The following is a 22023-nucleotide window of genomic DNA, read 5'->3' as shown; positions in this document are numbered from 1 at the left end:
AGCCTCGTCAGCGTCCATCAATGCAGCCTCACCAGCGTCCATCAATGCAGTCTCACCAGTGTCCATCAATGCAGCCTCACCAGCGTCCATCAAATGCAGCCTCACCAGCACCGATCAATGCAGCCTACCAGGGGGGATCCGATTGGGGCCGGGCGCCCTAGGCAGCAGTGTGCCCTAGGCAGCTGCCTAGTTTACCTAGTGGTAGCACCGGCCCTGCTAGGGATAGGGGCGTGTACCATCATCCTTTGTATTAGGATATTGGAAAAAGGGTTGCCAGGGGCTGCTCCAAACTTGCCCGCGGCACTGTGAAAGTTGAGGACTATCTTGGTACCCAACGATTAGGCCAAAGTAAGTATAAAATGTCAATTTATTAAGAAGGTAACATAATTAAAAACATTTTTTTACAGCAGGACATAAACAGTTGTTGCAAAAATTTATATAAATGATTCACAAAGAACAGGTAAACCTCACAGGTATTGTGAGGAATTGAGATGTATGTCCTGATGTAGTCCTCTGCATGTTTCGTGGCTTTGGCCTCTTCTTCAGGAGGAGTCATCCATAAACATCTACAAAAGTAAATACAAATCTCATAGGTCAAAAATGTGTTTGAACAGATTTTATGCAATAAACTTAATAATGTTGGAGATTTATATAGTCATGCATGGCTTACAAATGAAGGCCCAATGGAGCACCAGACAACACAAAAGAGAGGCACCCAATGCAGGTGAATCCCCCCAGGGCGGACACGGGAGGCACTTGATGGTGCAGTAACTATAATGGAAAAAATACAATGTTCTAGCAGTGGGTATAACTGGTGGTCTGTGGACAAGAACAAACATCAAGAAACAACAAAAGAGGAAAAGGAGGGGGGGGAGGGAAGAAGTGGGGGAAGAGAGAGAGGGGGAGATGAAAAAGTGAAAATAAATGAAGAAAAAGGGGGGGTGGACGGTGGGGTGCGGACACCGGGGGGTGGGGGGGGGGGAGAAGGAAAGTAAAAGAGGAGGAAGGCTGAATGGGATGGGGGAGGAGAGGAAGGGGAAAGAGAGGGGAAAAGAAAGGGTGGGGGAGACAAAGGGAAGGGAAGAAGAGATGAACAGAAAAGGATAAATAAAAGAGAAGAAAAAGAAAGAACCACAAGATAAATATATAAATACGCATATAGGAAAAAGACATACATCTGTCCACTCATCAGATAACCAAACCCACCTAATTAATCACATACATGAACGTGGAACACACGGGGGATCCGAGGCAAAGAACCAGAAGCAAAGGTGTCCAAGGACACAGGGTAAGCTTAATTGCATAGGGAGATAATGTTCAAGGGTCAGTCACAACCAGTGAAAGATCCCCTGCAACCAGGATGAAAAAGTTGTGCATTGAGAATATATACAAATATGGACCGTAGGGCCATGGCATGCTGAGTGCCAAGCCAGTAGCACCCTGCCGTATATATATATATATATACCAGCAAGTGCCGCTGGCAGGCTCCCACAAAGATGAAACAGTGCAGGTCTGTATAGAGATAGATCAGCCTTACCTTAATATGCTCCTGGTTGCCACCTGGGGGCAAGTGAAAATAGTTATCTCCCCCTCTAATAATGCAGGCCACCTATTCCTCCCTGTGACATCCAGCCAGGCTGTGCGAACCATCATGTGCCCCCTGTGCTATGCAGCTTGTGGCCCCCCTGTGACACCCAGCCAGTGTAGCCTGTGGTTCCCCTGTGACATGCAGCCAGTGCCAACCATTGTGTGCCCCTGGTGACATCCAGCCAGTGCAGCTTGTGACATCCAGCCAGCCTGTGGCAACCATTGTTTACCCCCTGTGACATGCAGCCTCCCCTGTGACATCCAGACTGCCCCCCTGTGACATCCAGAATGCCCCCGTGACATCCAGACTGCCCCCCAGTGACATCCAGACTGCCCCCCCGTGACATCCAGACTGCCCCCCCGTGACATCCAGACTGCCCCCCGTGACATCCAGACTGCCCCACTGTGACATCCAGACTGTGCCCCCCCTGTGATATCGAGACTGCCCCCCTGTAACATCCAGACTGGCCTCCCCCCGTGACATCCAGACTGTGCCCCCCCCCCTGTAATATCCAGACTGTGACATTCAGACTGCCCCCCCGTGACATCCAGACTGTGTTCCCGCCCTGTCATCCAGACTGTGCCCCCCTGTGACATCCAGACTGTGCCCCCCCTGTGATATCCAAACTGCCCCCCAGTGACATCCAGACTGCCCCCCTTGTGACATTCAGACTATGCCCCCCCTGTGACATCCAGACTTGCCCCCCGCCCGTGACATCCAGATGTAGACAGGTGTCTCGCAGTGTCTTCATGATGCAGCCGATCATTTGGCGTGTGAGGGGTTAATGTAACTCAGCTCCGTTTGTCTTGTCTGAAATCTGCACATGCGCAGTAGTAGCAGAGGATACCTTATTTCATGGGATGCCGATCACAGACAGGTCCTCAGTCCTAGAACCAGTACAGACAGGTCCTCTTTATACAGTCCTCAGTCCTAGAACCGGTACAGACAGGTTCTCTTTATACAGTCCTCAGTCCCAGTCCTAGAACCGATACAGACAGGTCCTCTTTATACAGTCCTCAGTCCTAGAACCAGTACAGACAGGTCCTCTTTATACAGTCCTCAGTCCTAGAACCAGTACAGACAGGTCCTCTTTATACAGTCCTCAGTCCTAGAACCAGTACAGACAGGTCCTCTTTATACAGTCCTCAGTCCTAGAACCAGTACAAACAGGTCCTCTTTATACAGTCCCAGTCCTAGAACCGGTACAGACAGGTCCTCTTTATACAGTCCTCAGTCCTAGAACCGGTACAGACAGGTCCTCTTTATACAGTCCCAGTCCTAGAACCGGTACAGACAGGTCCTCTTTATACAGTCCTCAGTCAGGGTTGTCCCGATACCGAGCATTTGCCCGAGTACTTGTACTCGGGCAAATGCTCCCGATGCTTCCCCCGATACCTGGACAGTCAGCAGTGATCAGCGCGTGGGGGAGTTACAAGCTTCTCCCCCCGCGGCTTTCAGCTGCTTTAGTGAAATCTATACAGCGGTGATCGGTGCTTGTAACTCCCCCACATGCGATCACCGCTGACTGTCACCGCATCCTCCATGCCCCCTCCGTTCCGCTGTCCCCCATCGTTCCGTTGTCCCTCTCTGTTCCATTGTACTCCTCCGTTCTGCTGTCCCCCTCCGTTCAGCTGTCCCCCTCCGTTCTGCTGTCCCCCCTCCGTTCCGTTCCGCTGTCCCTCTCCGTTCCGTTCTGCTGTCCCCCTCCGTTCCGTTGTCCCTCTCTGTTCCATTGTACTCCTCCGTTCTGCTGTTCCCCTGCGTTCTGCTTTCCCTCTCCATTCTGTTCCTCTGTCCCCCTCCGTTCCGCTGTCCCTCTCCGTTCCGTCCTGCTGTCCCTCTCCGTTTCATTCCGCTGTCCCTCTCCGTTCCGTTCCACTGTCCCCCTCCGTTCCGCTGTCCCCCTCTGTTCCGCTGTCCCCCTCCGTTCCGCTGTCCCCCTCCGTTCCGCTGTCCCCCTCCGTTCCGCTGTCCCCCTCCGTTCTGCTGTCCCCTCTCCGTTCCGTTCCGCTGTCCCTCTCTGTTCTGTTCCGCTGTCCCCCTCTGTTCCGCTGTCCCTCTCGGTTCCGTTCTGCTGTCCCCCTCCGTTCCGCTGTCCCCCTCCGTTCTGCTGTCCCCCCTCCGTTCCGTTCCGCTGTCCCTCTCCGTTCCGTTCTGCTGTCCCCCTCCGTTCCGTTGTCCCTCTCTGTTCCATTGTACTCCTCCGTTCTGCTGTTCCCCTGCGTTCTGCTTTCCCTCTCCATTCTGTTCCTCTGTCCCCCTCCGTTCCGCTGTCCCTCTCCGTTCCGTCCTGCTGTCCCTCTCCGTTTCATTCCGCTGTCCCTCTCCGTTCCGTTCCACTGTCCCCCTCCGTTCCGCTGTCCCCCTCTGTTCCGCTGTCCCCCTCCGTTCCGCTGTCCCCCTCCGTTCCGCTGTCCCCCTCCGTTCCGCTGTCCCCCTCCGTTCTGCTGTCCCCCCTCCGTTCCGTTCCGCTGTCCCTCTCTGTTCTGTTCCGCTGTCCCCCTCTGTTCCGCTGTCCCTCTCGGTTCCGTTCTGCTGTCCCCCTCCGTTCCGCTGTCTCTCTCCGTTCCGTTCCGCTGTCCCCCTGCCTTCCGCTGTCCCCGAGCGTTCCGCTGGCCCCCTCCGTTCCGCTGTCCCCCTCCGTTCCGCTGTCCCCCTCCGTTCCGCTGTCCCTCTCCGTTCCGCTGTCCCTCTCCGTTCCGCTGTCCCTCTCCGTTCCGCTGTCCCTCTCCGTTCCGCTGTCCCCCTCCGTTCCGCTGTCCCTCTCAGTTCCGCTGTCCCTCTCAGTTCCGCTGTCCCCCTCCATTCTGTTGTCCACCTCCGTTACGCTGTCCACCTCCATGTCCTCCTCCTCCTTCCTTTGTGTATGGAGAGAGTCAGCTGACTCTGTCCATTCACATAACTGAAACATTGTAATCTCCTGTGATTACGATGTCTCAGTTTATGAATGGAGAGGAGCCGCTGTCTTCTCTCCATTCGTTTTCAGCGCAGCTGAGGCTGCAGAGAAAGGGACTGGGGAATCTCTATCCTCTGTCTCTTTCTCTGTCTCAAGGGGGAGATATCAGGGGCCTGTTAAGACCCCTGATATCTCACCAAAGCCCCCCAACAGGGCTGATTAAAAAAAAAAGCACAAAGTATTGCAATAAATAATAAAAAAAAAGTTATTGTACAAAATAATAAAAATTTAAATAAAAAAAAACACACAGACAGTGTCCACCCCCTCCCCCCCTAAAACAAAAAGAAAAAAAAGAAAGCATTGTAAAAAAAAAAAAAAAATTGTAAAAAAAAAAAAAAAAACACTGCCACGTGACATTAAAAATAAAAGTAAAGTAATCGGCATCGGCGAGTACTTGAAAAAAGTATCGGTACTTGTACTCAGTTTTAAAAAAGTGGTATCGGGACAGCCCTATCCTCAGTCTAGTCCTAGAACCGGTAAAGACGGGTCCTCTTTATACAGTCCTCAGTCCTAGAACCAGTACAGACAGGTCCTCTTTATACAGTCCTAGAACCGGAACAGACAGGTCCTCTTTATACAGTCCTCAGTCCTAGAACTGGTACAGACAGGTCCTCTTCATATAGTCCTCAGTCCTAGTCCTAGAACCGGTTCAGACACAGACAGGTCCTCTTTTTACAGTCCTCAGTTCTCGAACTGGTACAGACAGGTCCTCTTTATACAGTCCTCAGTCCTAGAACCGGTACAGATAGGTCCTCTTTATACAGTCCTAGTCCTAGAACCGGTTCAGACACAGACAGGTCCTCTTTATACAGTCCTCAGTCCTAGAACTGGTACAGACAGGTCCTCTTTATACAGTTCTAGAACCGGTACAGACAGGTCCTCTTTATACAGTTCTAGAACCGGTACAGATAGGTCCTCTATATACAGTCCTAGTCCTAGAACCGGTTCAGACACTCTTTATACAGTCCTCAGTTCTGGTCCTGGTCCGGTTCAGACACAGACAGGTCCTCTTTATTCAGTCCTGGTCCTGGAACCGGTTTAGACACAGACAGGTCCTCTTTATACAGTCCTCAGTCCTAGAACCGGGACAGACACAGACAGGTCCTCTTTATACAGTCCTCAGTCCTAGAACCGGGACAGACACAGACAGGTCCTCTTTATACAGTCCTCAGTCCTAGAACCGGGACAGACACAGACAGGTCCTCTTACAGGTAAAACTAAATTCGGTAAAAAAATGAATTTTTCTTTGTTTCTGTTATAAAATTTAGCAAATACCGTATATACTCGAGTATAAGTCGAATTTTTCAGCACATTTTTTTGTGCTGAAAGTGCCCCCCTCGACTTATACTCGAGTCAAGCACTTTTCTGCAGCAAAAAAATTTCATTTTCCGAACCGACTTTGGGGCCATGTATCTCAGGGCCACTTGGTGCTAGGAAGCCCAAATTTTGTGTGCAAACCCAGTGGAACTGGTACCACAACATATCCAAAGCTGAAGTTCCTAGCACTAAGTGGCCCCGAAATACGGGGCCCCAAAATCGGTTCGGAAAATGTCATTCTCTGCTGCAGAAAAGTGCTTGACATTTTCTGAACCGATTTTGGGGCCCCATATCTCAGGGCCACTTGGTGCTAAGAACCCCAAATTTGGTATGCTAACCCATTTGAACTGGTACCATAACATATCCAAAGCTGAAGTTCCTAGCACTAAGTGGCCTCGAGATACGGGGCCCCAAAACCGGTTCAGAAAATGTCATTCTCTGCTGCAGAAAAGTGCTTGTCATTTTCTGAACTGATTTTTGGGGCCCTGTATCTAGGGGCCACTTGGTACTAGAAACCCCAGCTTTGGAAATTTTATGCTGCTAGTTCCACTGGGTTTGCACACCAAATTTGGGGTTCTTAGCACTAAGTGGCCCCGACATACAGGGCCCCAAATTCGGTCAACTGTGTCCATCTGCAGCAATGTCATTTCGGGACCCTTTGGGTTTAGAGACCCCAAATTTTTGCTGCAGCTAGGGGGCATCTAGGAACCCTTAACTACCGAGTTTGAAGTTCAGGGGACCTATGGCTGCAAATGGGCACAGTGAGGCATGCAAATGGGCACAGTGATGCTGCAAATGGGCATTGTTGACCCTCTTTTCCACTTACAGTAGCTGTGCATTTCTCACCCTCGTCTTATACTCGGGTCAATAAGTTTTTCCCATTTTTTTGTGGTAAATTAGGGCCTCGACTTATACTCGGAACGACTTATACTCGAGTATATACGGTAAGTAATTTTTCTTCGTAAAATTTGGCCAAAATTTATACTGCTACATATCTTTGGTAAAAATAAGTACAAATCGGTGTATATTATTTGGTCTTTGTGAAAGTTATAGAGTCCACAAGCTATGGTGCCAATATCTGAAAATTGATCACACATGAAGTACTGACGGCCTATCTCATTTCTTGAGAGCCTAACATGCCAGAAAAGTACAAATACCCCCCAAATGACCCCTTTTTGGAAAGAAGACATTCCAAGGTATTTAGTAAGATGCATGATGAGTTTTTCGAAGTTGTCATTTTTTCCCACAATTCTTTGCAAAATCAAGATTTTTTTTTGATTTTTTTTTTCACAAAATTGTCATATTAGCAGGTTATTTCTCACACACAGCATATGCATACCACAAATTACACCCCGAAACACATTCTGCTATTACTCCCGAGTACGGCGATACCACATGTGTGAGACTTTTACACAGCGTGGCCACATACAGAGGCCCAACATGCAGGAAGCACCTCCAGGCGTTCTGGAGCACCCGGGCCAATTCTGACATTTCTCTCCTAAAATCATCATTTGTTTGCAAGAAAATTACATAGAACCCCAAAACATTATATATGTTTTTTTAGCAAAGACCCTAGAGAATACAATGGCGGTTGTTGCAACTTTTTATCTCGCACGGTATTTGTGCAGCAATTTTTCTAACGCTTTTTTTTGGAAAAAAAACTGTTTTGTGCTTTAAAAAAAAAAAAAAAACAGTAAAGTTAGCCCAATGTTTTTGCATAATGTGAAAGATGAAGTTACGCCAAGTAAATAGATACCTAACATGTCACCCTTCAAAATTGCACACGCTCGTGGAATGGCGCCAAACTTCGCTACTTAAAAATCTCCATAGGTGACACTTTACAATGTTTTACTGGTTACATGTTTTGAGTTACAGAGGAGGTCTAGGGCCAAAATTATTGCTCTCGCTCTAACGTTCGCAGCGATACCTCACATGTGTGGTTTAAACACCGTTTTCATATGTGGGCAGGACTTACGTATGCGTTCGCTTCTGCACGCAAGCACACGGGGATTTTTTTTTTTATTATTCCTTTTACTTTATTTATTTTAGTTTGACACTTTTTTCCCAAAAATAAATTTTTTGATCACTTTTATTCCTATTACAAGGAATGTAAACATCCCCTGTAATAGGAATATGGCATGACAGGTCCTCTTTACAGTGAGATGTGGGGTCAATAAGACCCCACATCTCACCTCTAGGCTGGGAAGCCAGAAATAAAAAAACGATCCTGGCTTCGATCGTAGCGTTGAGTCGGTAGAAGCACCGGAGGGAGGGGGGGGGCGTCCCCTTTCGCCTCCCGTAAGAACGATCAAGCAGCGGAACAGCCGCTATGATCATTCTTATGGTGTAGGGAATCGCCGGCTGAAAAAGCTGATATCTGAATGATGCCTGTAGCTGCACCCATCATTCAGATATCCCCGCACAAATTCAAGGACGTCATATGACAGCTGGCGGGCAGGAAGTGGTTAAAACGCATTTTTTTTTACCACAAAATTGTCCATTTATACAATATTTCTAACACATAGCATGTACATACCAAAAATGACACCCCAAAATAGAATCTCCTACTCCCCCTGAGTACGGCAATACCACATGTGAGACTTCCACAGCCTGGCCACATACAGAGGCCGAGTACAGCTGAGTATGGCTGAGCATGGCAGAGTATGGCTGGGTACGGCTGGGTATCGCCGAGTATGGCTGGGTATTGCAGAGTATCACCGAGTATTGCAGAGTATGGCTGGGTATCACCGAGTATGGCTGGGTATTGCAGAGTATGGCTGAGTATGGCTGAGTATCACCGAGTATGGCTGGGTATTGCAGAGTATGGCTGGGTATCACCGAGTATGGCTGGGTATTGCAGAGTATGGCTGAGTATGGCTGGGTATCACCGAGTATGGCTGGGTACTGCAGAGTATTGGCAGGGTATGGCAGAGTATTGAAGAGTATTGGCAAAGTATTGGCAGAGTATGGCAGGGTATTGCAGAGTATGACAGGGTATTGCAGAGCATGGCTGGGTACTGCAGAGTATTGGCAGGGTATGGCAGAGTATTGCAGAGTATTGGCAAAATATTGGCAGAGTATGGCAGGGTATTGGCAGAGTATGGCAGGGTATTGGCAGAGTATGGCAGGGTATTGCAGAGTATGGCAGGGTATTGCAGAGTATGGAGGGATGGCTGAGCATGGATGGATGGATGGATTCATGGATGTGACTGCAATTGTCACTGAGCAGCGCTGTGGGCACTACAGATCCAGCCCACAGCGCTGCTGCCACCGATCCCTCCCCTCCACTGTACAGTTTGGTACACATAGGGGAGAGAGGAACCGGCATCATGACATGACGCCGGTTTGTTTACAAGTGACCGCTCCGTCATTTGATGGAGCAATCGCGTGGTAAACGGCCGCGATCACTCTGGACCCGGCGGATGTTCTCGGGTGTGGCCAGGCGGATGTTCTCGGGTGCGCACCCCAGGGGGCGCGCGAGAGCGGGATTCTGGAAGGACGTCACTGTACACCCTTCCAGAGTTATGCAACTGCCCTGTAGCCGTCATTCGGCTATGGGCCGGTTGTTAAGTAGTTGATATATGTTATTATAAATTATGTGTTTTTTATTCTAGATAATGAGACCCTTTTTCTTTTCTTGCAATCAATGACCCCCAAATGTGTCCTGAAGAAGTTCAACAAGGAAACGCGTTGACGCATTAGGGCTCATGTCATATATTTTTATGTATATGATTTTCTGATGTTTTTTTCTTGTTCCCTTTTCTCTGTACCATATGTATTGTCGTACATATGTTTCAATAAATGTTAGTATTTTTTTGTACCCTTTTGTTTGCTGTGCCTAAAAAGTCCGACCTGGGGTTACCTTTTGGGAAACCCTCATTTTTTGTATTCCTTGATGTCATTAACCCCTCAGGGTTGTCCATGGTTTTTAAAGCATAAATAAAATAATATATAGTACAGATATAATCATAAAAGATTAATATATTTATAATAATAATAATAATAATAATAATAAATTGAATGCAAACAAATCAATGGACATGATTAATACAATTCTTACAAAGAAATAGATAAATCAATACATTTACAAATCAAAAATACATAAATCACATGATAGAGATACAGACAAGGGAGAATAGTGATATTAAAGTTCATAATTAAAACAAGCTTAGCTAGGCACCCTTCGTTTAAAACCCGACGTGTTTCTTGGCTTCCTGCCAGTCATCAGGGGTAAGATGCACGAATTTACTGGAAAATCAAATAAATAAAGTAACTATTAGTATCTATAACCTTCTAATAGAGAGGAAATATCAGAAATAACTGCTTACAGAAAATTACTTACACAGTGACCCGTAAATTATGCCCAATTCCAGCAATGGGATTACATGGTTGTCTGGTCTGGAACAAACTGTCTCACCCGGGGTTGAGACAGGGTAAATCGGAGAGAGGGCCAGGGGAAACTGCAGCCACGGACCAACCCAAATACTCACACCACCCATCCAATAAGTGTTGTGTGTCCACATTTTGACCATATCTGTGAAAAAAATGTTAAATAAAAAACTGTGAATATCAAAAACAAATGTGACTCTAAGGTCAAAAAGTGCATGTGTTTCACAAATGGGGGTTATATAAATATAAATAGAGTGTCTAGTAGGGGTGCGCATCTTCACTGGTCAACGTTTCGATTCGATTCCGCGATGCATCACGATTACCGACGGGCTGCAACTTCAGCTTGGGCCGCCTAGGCGGCCCTTCCACCCTGCAATCTTCTGGGACACATCACAGTTCCCAAAAGATTGCCCGGCTATGCAGGACAGCGCAGTGAGACATGCGCACCCGGCTGTGATGCTGCAAGCTGTCACAGCCGGATGCCCACAGTAGTACTGCCAGCGCCGTGGACAGGCGGGGGATAGAATGGAGGGTTTGGGTGGCCACGTCGCTGGATTGTGGGACAGGTGAGTGTCTGTTTATTAAAGGTCAGAAGATACACTTTTTTTTATAACTGCTGACTTTTAATAAACAAAAAGTTGACTGGAACTCCACTTTGAATTAAAAATAACCTCACTCCCTTAAAAAGTGCACTAATCTGATGCACTACAGGGTACAGGCATTCACACACACGGCTGCTGGGAGGTCAGGAGGGATTACAATCCACAGCTGACAAACAGCCCTGTGAAGTTCCCTGTACTGTCTCTGTGCTGACCAGTGGCAGCTGGTGCTCAAAATTTGGGGGGGGGGGGGGGGGGCGCAAACAAACTGAAAAATACTGAACCTCCCCCATCAAATGCAGCCACTGTGCCCATCAAACGCAGTCACTTGTGCCCGTCAAACGCAGCCACTTGTGCCCGTCAAATGCAGCCACTTGTGCTCATCAAATGCAGCCACTTGTGCCCGTCAAATGCAGCCACCTGTGCCCGTCAAATGCAGCCACTTGTGCCCGTTAAATGCAGCCACCTGTGCCCGTCAAATGCAGCCACTTGTGCCCGTTAAATGCAGCCACCTGTGCCCATCAAATGCAGCCACCTGTGCCCGTCAAATGCAGCCACTTGTGCCCGTTAAATGCAGCCACCTGTGCCCATCAAATGCAGCCACTTGTGCCCGTTAAATGCAGCCACCTGTGCCCATCAAATGCAGCCACTTTTGCCCATCAAACGCAGTCACTTGTGCCCGTCAAATGCAGCCACTTGTGCTCATCAAATGCAGCCACTTGTGCCCGTCAAATGCAGCCACCTGTGCCCGTCAAATGCAGCCACTTGTGCCCGTCAAATGCAGCCACCTGTGCCCGTCAAATGCAGCCACCTGTGCCCATCAAATGCAGCCACTTGTGCCCGTTAAATGCAGCCACCTGTGCCCATCAAATGCAGCCACTTGTGCCCATCAAATGCAGTCACTTGTGCCCGTCAAATGCAGCCACTTGTGCTCATCAAATGCAGCCACCTGTGCCCGTCAAATGCAGCCACTTGTGCCCATTAAATGCAGCCACCTGTGCCCATTAAATGCAGCCATCACTTCACTAACCCCCCCCCCCACAATGCACAGGCCACCACTGGTGCTGACAGTTCCTTGGCATTCCTGCTTGCACCTTCCAGCACACTAGGAGTTAACAGTGGAATGTGCAAAGGGAAGCCCAGGGACCTGTCAGCACGGAGCGTGAGGTGTAAGTAGAGTACAAACACATTTGTACTCTACTTACTGTTGTTAAAATGACTTTGTTTTAATAAATGCCGTGTTACAATGAATGATATGCCCCGCTGTATGGGAATTCTCAGCCCCGCCCGTATAGTCAGCTGAGAATTCCCCGCTGACGTCAGGAGAGACGTGAGAGGAGAGCGGAGAGAGGCGGGACGGGCCGGGACGGGCAGTCACATGAGCGGGATGTATTGTCCTGTGAAATTCGGTATGAAGTGACATATTTTTTTAAAAAGCACATACAGCGGGGCACATCATTCATTGTAACACGGCATTTATTAAAACAAAGTCATTTTAACAACACGCTCGAAGCACTCACCCGATAGGGGCGGGGCAAGTCGGGATGACATCACCCGGCAATCGATTTTCTGGTCCTTATGCATCGATGCCGCATCTGGGACACCCGAATGGCGATGCATCGATGCAACGATTAATTTCAGCACCCCTAGTGTCTAGAGGGTAAGTGAGATCAAGGTGTATGTGTAGCAGATAAAAAATAAATAAGGTCTAGACAAACCCAAGGAAAGGTGTGCGAGTGTACAATAAGTGCACTAAAGAATATGTGTGTGTCCAATAAATATGTGTGAAGACATGAATATGTCCACCATTACCCATGTGATGATGAGTGCTGCTCCAGGTGATCCCTTCCTTGTGAAACAAAGTAGAGGAGTAAACTGCCATTCGGTCCCAGCTGAAGTACCCCCCGGTCCTGAGCGGGTCCCCGCCAACGTCATGTATCGACGTCTAAGCTGCTTTTAATATGATTATATCTGTACTATATTTTATTTTATTTATGCTTTAAAAACCATGGACCACCCTCAGGGGTAGGGGTGTCCTATGCCAACAGTGCCCACCAGTGCTGCCTATCATTGCTCATCAGTGCCTCCTTATCAGTGCCCATCAGTACTGCCTCATCAGTGCCCATCAGTCCCCCCTCATCAGTGCCCATTAGTGCCTCCTCATCAGTGCCCATTAGTGCCTCCTCATCAGTGCCCATCAGTACTGCCTCATCAATGCCCATCAGTCCCCCCTCATCAGTGCCCATTAGTGCCTCCTCATCAGTGCTCCTCAGTGCTGCCTCATCAATGCCCATCAGTCCCCCCCATCAGTGCCCATTAGTGCCTCCTCATCAGTGCCCTTCAGTGCCTCCTCATCAGTGCCCATTAGTGCCTCCTCATCAGAGTGCTGCCTCATCAATGCCCATCAGTCCCCCCCATCAGTGCCCATTAGTGCCTCCTCATCAGTGCCCTTCAGTGCCTCCTCATCAGTGCCCATTAGTGCCTCCTCATCAGAGTGCTGCCTCATCAATGCCCATCAGTCCCCCCCATCAGTGCCCATTAGTGCCTCCTCATCGGTGCCCTTCAGTGCCTCCTCATCAGTGCCCATCAGTGAACGAGAAAACGTATTTATTTACAACGTTTTAAAACAGAAATTAAGAAAAACTTTTTTTTGTTTTCAAAATTTTCAGTCTTTTTTCGTTTGTTTACCAAAAAATAAAACCCCCAGTGGTGATTAAATACCACCAAAAGAAAGCTCTATTTATGTGAATAAAGTAATAAAAATATCATTTGGGTACAGTGTTGCATGACTGCGCAATTGTCATTCAAAGTGTGAGAGCGCAGAAAACTGAACATAGGCCTGGGCTAGAAGGGGGTGAAAGTGCCCGGTATTGAAGGGGATAAAGGGTAACTCCATTTTCATAGGGAAAAAATTGCAAATAAAATAAAAAAAATAATATTATAACATATACAATTGCGACTCAAGTCATATTTACATTGAATATTATTAAAAATGCCCTTTCCTTTTCAATCTGCAGCCGCTGTCATTTTTTGTAAAATGAAATATGGCCACCTGGAGGCGCTCTGTACACAGCTGGTGCATAGAACGCCTCCTGAAAATGTCATTTCTTTCTCACTCATCCATGTCTTTATGGACCTCGCTTTGTACACTGGTACAAATTATTTGGTGGAGGGGGGATTATGGGGGGGGGTTGGTTTTCTGAGGTTGGGTTTGGCTCCTTAGTTCCAGTGAAGGGACCTCTTAAGGCGTCATCATACCAAGACATTTTGGACAATTTCATGCTCCCAACTTTGTGGGCCCCTTCCTGTTCCAACATGACTGCACACGTAGGGTTGCCACCTCATCCCTTTAAACCCGAACACATTACATTTGCCTCAGAACCGGTGTTATTCATATGTGTTCGGGTTTAAAGGGATGAGGTGGCAATATAGTTTAATCGGTGTCTGTGCATGTTTTCATATCCTCCTGTCTATGGCCAGTTTGTAGTTATATACAATGGGTGTAGAAAAGAATCACCCCCTTTAAAATAATCACATTTTGTTGTTTTTCCAGCCTGAAAAGGAAGACAGACACATTTTTTGTTTTATCCAGCTGTATTTACGCAGTACAACTTATAACATCCAAATGAAAGATATAACACCAACATGTCAGGGAAAAAAAGTAAACAGAATCACTTGAGTTGGAAAAAGGATCACCACCCTCCTAAAAGTGACTTGTAATCCCAATCAGGTGTAGCTAATCACCTTCTCAATGGCACACAAAGCCCTTCTACTTTGAACTGCACCCCTCTCTGAAACACTCCCCTTTCATTACCCCCTTAACTTCCCTTACCACAACCCCCCCCCCCCCTTTTTTTTTTTCTCTTCACTACTTTGCCCTCAACCTAAAGCTGGCCATACACAGTAGGTTTTCAAAGAAACATTCGTACAAACATCCCAGTACATTCCATGACTTGAGGAATGTTATTTGAAAGCACTACCAATTTTTCTTGCTTGTATAGCGCCTTGAAAAAGTATTCACACCCCTTGAAATTTTCCACATTTTGTCATATTACAACAAAAAATGTAAATGTATTTTATTGGGATTTTATGTGATAGACCAACACAAAGTGGCTCATAATTGTGAAGTGGAAGGAAAATGATACAAATAAATATGTGAAAAGTGTGGAGGGGGCATTTGTATGGCGCCCCCCGGAGTCAATACTTTGTAGAACCCCCTTTCTCTGCAATTACAGCTACAAGTCTTTTTGGGGATGTCTCTACCAGCTTTGCACATCTAGAGAGGACATTTTTGCCCATTCTTCTTCTTTGTAAAATATCTCAAGTTCTGTCAGATTGGATGGAGAGCGTCTGTGATCAGCAATTTTCAAGTCTTGTCACAGAATCTCAATGTGATTTAGGTCTGGACTGTGACTGGGCCATTCTAACACATGAATATGCTTTGATCTAAACCAGTGGTTCTCAACCTCTCTAGTGCTGTGACCCCTTGATAAAATTTCCCAAGTTGTGGGGACCCCCAACCGTAAAATTATTTTCATAGCTTGGGTTGTCAGCACCCAAGGTAAGACAAGTAATTTGGGGCCCTAACCCACGTATATTTAGCGCTCCCCGAGTCCCTTCCACTTTTACAGTATTAAAACCCTTTATGGTACATTTTAGGATGTATCACTCTTTCTCTTTGTTCTCTTTTCTTTCCCTTTTATCTCTCTCTATGCTAATTTCTTGTTTTTTTTCCCCCATCCCTCTTTCTAGATGTATTTCTTGTTCTTTCTCTTATTCTTTCTCTCCCTTTTTCTTTGTTCCTCCCCCTCTTTTCCTCTCCCTTCCATGTATTCTGTATTTTTATTCCTTCTCTTACTCCTTGGTGGGGGGTGGGGGGAATGGGATGAGTGGCGGGGAGTTGGGATCAGTGGCAGTGCTGGGGGAGTTCTGATCAGCCAACTTAGGTGCTCTTGATCAAGGTCATTTGCTGATCTGAGAACTGTAGTGGGGACCTTTAATGGCAACTATAATTCCAGGTAGTGTTACTCAATGTGTCTCTGACTTTGTGGTGTCTCATAGCAGTGACACCTATGCCAAAATGAGGAGATGAGGGTCTCCTCCAGCCCCTCCCAATTCACATTCCTCACTAGTCAGCTGACTTCTAGTCTCTGCCCCCCAGTCATGCTGAGAACTGAATGGGCGGCTGCGAAGAGGCTGAGTGGGCGGCTGTGAGCTCCAGGGACAGCCCTGCTGGGCGACCGCAAAAAGACTGGGAGAGTGGTGCTGGCTTCAGGAACAACCAAGGATTTGGTGACCCCTGGCAAATCATCATTTGACCCCCAGGTTGAGAACCACTGATCTAAACCATTCCATTGTAGCTCTGGCTGTATGTTTCGGGTCGTTGTCCTGCTGGAAGGTGAACCTCCGCCCCAGTCTCAAGTCTTTTGTAGATTTGTAGACAGGATTCTTCTAAGATTGTCCTGTATTTGTCTCCATCAATCTTCCCATCAACTCTGACCAGCTTCCCTGTCCCTGCTGAAGAAAAGCATCCCCACCACATGATGCTGCCACCACCATGTTTCACAGTGGGGATGGTGTGTTCAGGGTGATGTGCAGTGTTAGTTTTCCCCCACACATAGCATTTTGCTTTTAGGTCAAAAACTTGAATTTTGGTCTCATGTGACCAGATCACCTTCTTCCACATGTTTGCTGTGTCCCCCACATGGCTTCTCACAAACTACAAACAGGACTTCTTATGACTTTCTTTCACCAATGTCTTTCTTCTTGTCACTCTTCCATAAAGGTCAGATTTGTGGAGAACACGACTAATAGTTGTCCTGTGGACAGATTCTCCCACCTGAGCTGTGGATCTCTGCAGCTCCTCCAGAGTTACCATGGACCTCTTGGCTCTTCTCTGATGAATGTTCTCCTTGCCCGGCCGGTCAGTTTAGGTGGACGGCCATGTCTTGGTAGGTTTGCAGTTGTGCCATACTCTTTCCATTTTCTGATGATGGATTGAACAGAGCACCGTGAGATGTTCAAAGCTTGGGAGATTTTTTTATAACCTAACCCTTAACCCCTAACTTTTCTACAACTTTTTGCCTGACCTGTCTGGTGTGTTCCTTGGCCTTCATGATGCTGTTTGTTCACTGAGGTTCTCTAACAAACCTCTGAGGGCTTCACAGAACAGTTGTATTTATACTGAGATTAAATGACACATAGGTGGACTCTATTTACTAATCAGGTGACTTCTGAAGGCAATTGGTTCCACTAGATTTCAGTTAGGGGTATCAGAGTAAAAGGGGGCTGAATACAATTCCCCCCCACACTTTTCACATATTTATTTGTAAGAAAAATTGAAAACCATTTATCATTTTCCTTCCACTTCACAATTATGTGCCACTTTATGTTGGTCTATCACATAAAATCCCAATAAAATACATTTATGTTTTTGTTTGTAACATGACAACATGTGGAGAATTTCAAGGGGTGTGAATACTTTTTCAAGGCACTGTAACAATAGAGTTTGGAATTTCCGGAAGGAAAATCCAAATTATGGTTAGAAATTCATATATTTCAGAACATTTTTCCATCCCAGTCCTTCACATTTTCTCTTTCCTGTGTCTAAAATGAACATCAAATTGACCCCACTAAGGATTACAAAACTGAACATTCTTAAAACCAAATAATTTAAAACCCAATTCTACTGGTGTTCGGGCAGCTAGACTTCTCCCCGGCCCATTTTATGTTTTAATTTAAATGCTTAAAAAAATTGAAGATGATATAAGAGGTCCATTCCTATTTTCTTTAACCACTAAACCTCTGGAAGATTCTACACCTTTCATGACCAGAGCATTTCAACGCTTCTTTAACCGGCGATTGCACGGTCATGCAAGAGTGTACACAAATGAAATTGCCAGGGGCGTAACTACCACCATAGAGACCCATGCGGGCGCTATGGGGCCCGCAGCCAAGTGGGGCCCAGTGAGGATGAGAGCACCGCCGGCACAGTCTCCCAGCCAGGGGAAGAGAGAGGAGAGGAAGAGGCAAGCTGTGACCTGTGCCCAATGCAGCGTGACCTGTGCCCAATACAGCATTGCCTGTGCCCCATACAGCCTCACCTGTGCAGAGGAAGAGGCAAGCCACCCGGATCAGCAGAGAGCTGAATTGCCCGAAGTAAGAGCTTTCATTAGAACTTCCAGTGTTCCCGGAGCTCACCTCACATAGCTCCACCTCTTGGCCCGGTGCCTTTGATAGACAGAACGCCGATCCAATGCGGGACATGTGACGTCATCAAAGGCGTCAGGCCAAGAGGTGGGGCTATGTGACGATGAGCCCCGGGAAGACAGGAAATTCAAATGAAAGCTATTACAGCGGGCAATCCCGCTCTCTGCTGATCCGGGTGGCTTGCCTCTTCCTCTGCACAGGTGAGGCTGTATGGGGCACAGGCAGACCAGGCTGTATTGGGCACAGGTCATGCTGTATGGGGCACAGGTCATGCTGCATTGGGCACAGGTCACGCTGTATGGGGCACAGGTCACGCTGTATGGGGCACAGGTCACATTGTATGGGGCACAGGTCACGCTGCATTGGGCACAGGTCACGCTGCATTGGGCACAGATCACGCTGTATGGGGCACAGGTCACGCTGTATGGGACACAGGTCACGCTGTATGGGACACAGGTCACGTTGTATGGGGCACAGGTCATGTTGCATTGGGCACAGGTCATGCTGTATGGGGCACAGGTCACGCTGCATTGTGCACAGGTCACGCTATATGTGGCACAGGTCACGCTGCATTGACACTAGGGCAGCTGTGGGGGGGGCTGTTTGCAGGGGGCCCCCAACAACATTTTGCTATGGGGCCCTGCTATTTCTAGTTACGCCCCTGGAAATTGCTATCAGAAGGGGACTGACAAGTGTGACAGAATTGGCAAAGTGACAGGTCCTCTTTACAGGACCACCAGCAGATTAGATCCTCCAATCCCTCCTCTGCCCTATACAGATCATAATGCTTGACTAGCTTTAGTAGCTAAGGAATCATAATGCTGAACCCGGAAGTACTAAAATCCTTATTGCATCCGGGTGCATTCATGGCAGAGGAGATCAGAAAACTTCCTCCTGCTTGGCATCCTTAAACTAACAAGAGAGAGCTCAGGAAACACCATGGATGGCACTGGGGGGGGGGGGAATAGGCAATTGAATGCACCGTACAAGGGACCTAGTGGCTCTACCGCCCCCTGGATCACTATTACATGACAGCCAAGATTTGACTGAAGGAAACAACCCCCAAGCTCACAACTACTGCTTATCATCTTGACCATCAGGATGTTTATAAACCTACCTTGGTAGACAACTTATGCCCCCTGCTAGAGGACCTGCAGAAGCAGACTACATCTTTTCCTCCCATGGTCTGTACCTCCTCTCCTGGGACTTCTGCCCTGCAAAGAGCCCTTTGGATCAGCTTTGTAGGAGACTACATCTTATGCCTCGTTTCCACTGAGCAGATCGGTTCGGGTCGGTACAGTTTGGAAAGCCTAGAATGGTCCGGCCTATCCAGGTGAGCATTTCCATTGCAAGTCGGACCGACAGGGGCCATACGTGGGCTCAGAAAAAATGCCTAGCATGGCGTCACACGTCCACCAATCAGTGGAATGTATCGTAGCTCCGCCCTAACCGAACCGTACCATTTTCTATGGCCCCACATCTGAAGCAGGACCCTGAATGGTGCGGTTCGGTTCGGTTGTATGGGCCGCTTTCATAATGGAAACACTCCAAATAGCGTACCATACCGAACCGATCCGCTCAGTGGAAACGAGGCAATAGAAGCTCTGGGGTATCCAGTTCCCATGCCTTGGACCCTTTTGTCCCTCCCACAGCTGGCATTTATATGGGCATTAACTACACCCATGACATCTTCAAGGAGGGACTTCTCTTAAAAGGGGAGCTAACACCTGATTTGATTGGACATACTAGACAGGCTTTAAATTTACCAAAGCTATCATATAGTTTTGGTAAATCTAAAGGAAATTGTACAATCAGATTGTATTGTGTGGATATCTTTAGATGGACTTGACTAACAAGGTAAAGTAAAACTCAGGTTGTAATATCACTTTAGAGAGTGTTTTGGCCGAGCTGGCCCAGATGAACCACATTACAGGATGTCGTGACTGCTATGTGTGTTGTAATATATTGTAGTAGTGTTATCTATATAGATTAGATGGTGCTGTCTTCTGGCAGTAGTACAGGCGACTTCCTGTCTGCTGTCGGAATTAAAAAGATTCGGGCTGAATAATTCTTGCAATGAATACAAGACTTCCTCTGAATTAGCCAAGATGGAGAGGCAGGTGGGTGACATCATGATTTCCACCTCAGCCAAAGGAAGTCTTGTTTTCATTGATAAAAATTCAAGGCTCCTCCTAAGTGGAGGAGAATTACTCAGCCCATTTCTCTTTAGTTCCAGCCACAGATGGGAAGTCGGCCAGAAACCTCCTGTATTGTCTCCATTTTCTGTCCTGGGGGCGTTCTGTGTAGACCAGGGATTCATCCTGGGGGACCTGTGTAGACTGGAGATCCACCCAGGGGGTCTGTGTTAGACCAAAGACCTATCCAGGGGGGGTCTGTGTAGACCAGGGATCCCTCTGGGGGGTCTGTGTAGACCGGGGATCCATCCAGAGGGGTCTGTGTAGACCGGGAATCCCTCTGGGGGGGTCTGTGTAGACCAGGCAACCCTCTGGGCAGGGCCTGTGTAGGCCGGAGATCCCTCTGGATGGGGGCTCTGTGTAGACCAGAGACCTTTCCAGGGGGGTCCCTCTGTAGTCCAGAGACCCATATAGGGGGGTGTGTCGACCAGAGACCCATCCAGGGGGGTTATGTAGATAGGGGATCAATCCAGGGGGGGTCTGTGTAGACCAGGGATCCATCCAGGGGGAAGTGTAGACTGGGGATCCCTCTGGGGGGTCTGTGTAGACCGGGGATCAATCCAGAGGGGTCTGTGTAGACCGGGAATCCCTCTGGGGGGGTCTGTGTAGACCAGGCAACCCTCTGGGGAGGGCCTGTGTAGGCCGGGGATCCCTCTGGATGGGGGCTCTGTGTAGACCAGAGACCTTTCCAGGGGGGTCCCTCTGTAGTCCAGAGACTCATCTAGGGGGGTGTGTCGACCAGAGACCCATCCAGGGGGGCTATGTAGATAGGGGATCAATCCAGGGGGGTCTGTGTAGACCAGGGATCCATCAAGGGGGAAGTGTTGACTGGGGATCCCTCTGGGGGGGTCTGTGTAGACCGGGGATCAATCCAGAGGGGTCTGTGTAGACTCGGGATCCCTCTGGATGGGTCTGTGTAGACCGGGGATTCCTCTGGGGGGGTCTGTGTAGACCAGGGATCCCTTTGGGGGGGTCGTGTAGACCGGGGATCCCTCTGGGGGGGTCTGTGTAGACCAGAGACCCGTCCAGGGGGAGTGTAGACCAGAGACCTGTCCAGGGGGTCTGTGTAGGCTGGGGATCCATCCGGGGGGGTCTGTGTAGACTGAGGATCCCTCTGGGGGGGGGTCAGTGTAGACCGAGGATCCCTCTGGGGGGGGTCTGTGTAGACTGGGGATCCGTCAAGGGGGGTCTGTGTTTGGTGCACCTGCCTTCTGTTCAGTGCCCCCACAGCAAGCAGTTTACTATGGGGGTGTGACGGGAGGGCCCGTGGAACCCAGAATCCCTTGGAAAGGTTGGGAAACCCTTGTTTCAGCTCCCCATGCACCTCTTATGTCTAAGTCACCCTGTACCACCCTGGCACAGGGTGACTGAGAAAATATGTCTTGGATTACTTAACATGGGACAGTAATATTTATCCACAATATCTCCCAGGATATATGTAAAGACTATTCTTAGCTTGTTTAATTCTGAACAATACATGATCATTGAAAGAGCTGATCACATTGACCTCTGGAGATGGACTGTCTGGTCACCTGGGCTGCCTTAAGTGCTGTGTTAATTAACATGCTAATTATATAGTTGTCTGCTAAGTTGTTGCTAGAGGGGAGGGGGGAGTATCCAGGAGCCAGCCCTACCTCGTTATCTAACCCCTTGTGTTAGAAGTGTAAAAAAAGACTGTATTCTGGTTCTAATAAACAGTTCATGTTCAGCAATCAAGCAAGTATCGTCTTGTTTGTCGTTAATAGCGGTTGAAATATCTGATATCTAGAT

General features: G+C 48.0%; 1 long non-coding RNA gene across 1 annotated transcript in view; it reads right to left on the bottom strand.

Annotated features, from left to right (window-relative positions):
- Positions 1 to 349: 349 nt before the first annotated feature.
- Positions 350 to 22023, bottom strand: part of LOC141126709 (uncharacterized) — a 31776-nt gene continuing 10102 nt past the window's right edge. The window contains exons 3-5 of the long non-coding RNA XR_012241441.1: positions 10204 to 10395; positions 10042 to 10109; positions 350 to 566 (exon numbers count right to left, since the gene is read on the bottom strand). This is a non-coding gene — a long non-coding RNA (uncharacterized lncRNA). The remainder of the gene's footprint in view (positions 567 to 10041; positions 10110 to 10203; positions 10396 to 22023) is intronic.

Source organism: Aquarana catesbeiana, linkage group LG02 (assembly GCF_042186555.1).
Source record: "Aquarana catesbeiana isolate 2022-GZ linkage group LG02, ASM4218655v1, whole genome shotgun sequence".
In the NCBI taxonomy this organism is placed as follows: domain Eukaryota; kingdom Metazoa; phylum Chordata; class Amphibia; order Anura; family Ranidae; genus Aquarana; species Aquarana catesbeiana.
Note: the sequence above shows the minus strand (reverse complement) of the source record. Positions and strands in the feature narration are given on the sequence as shown.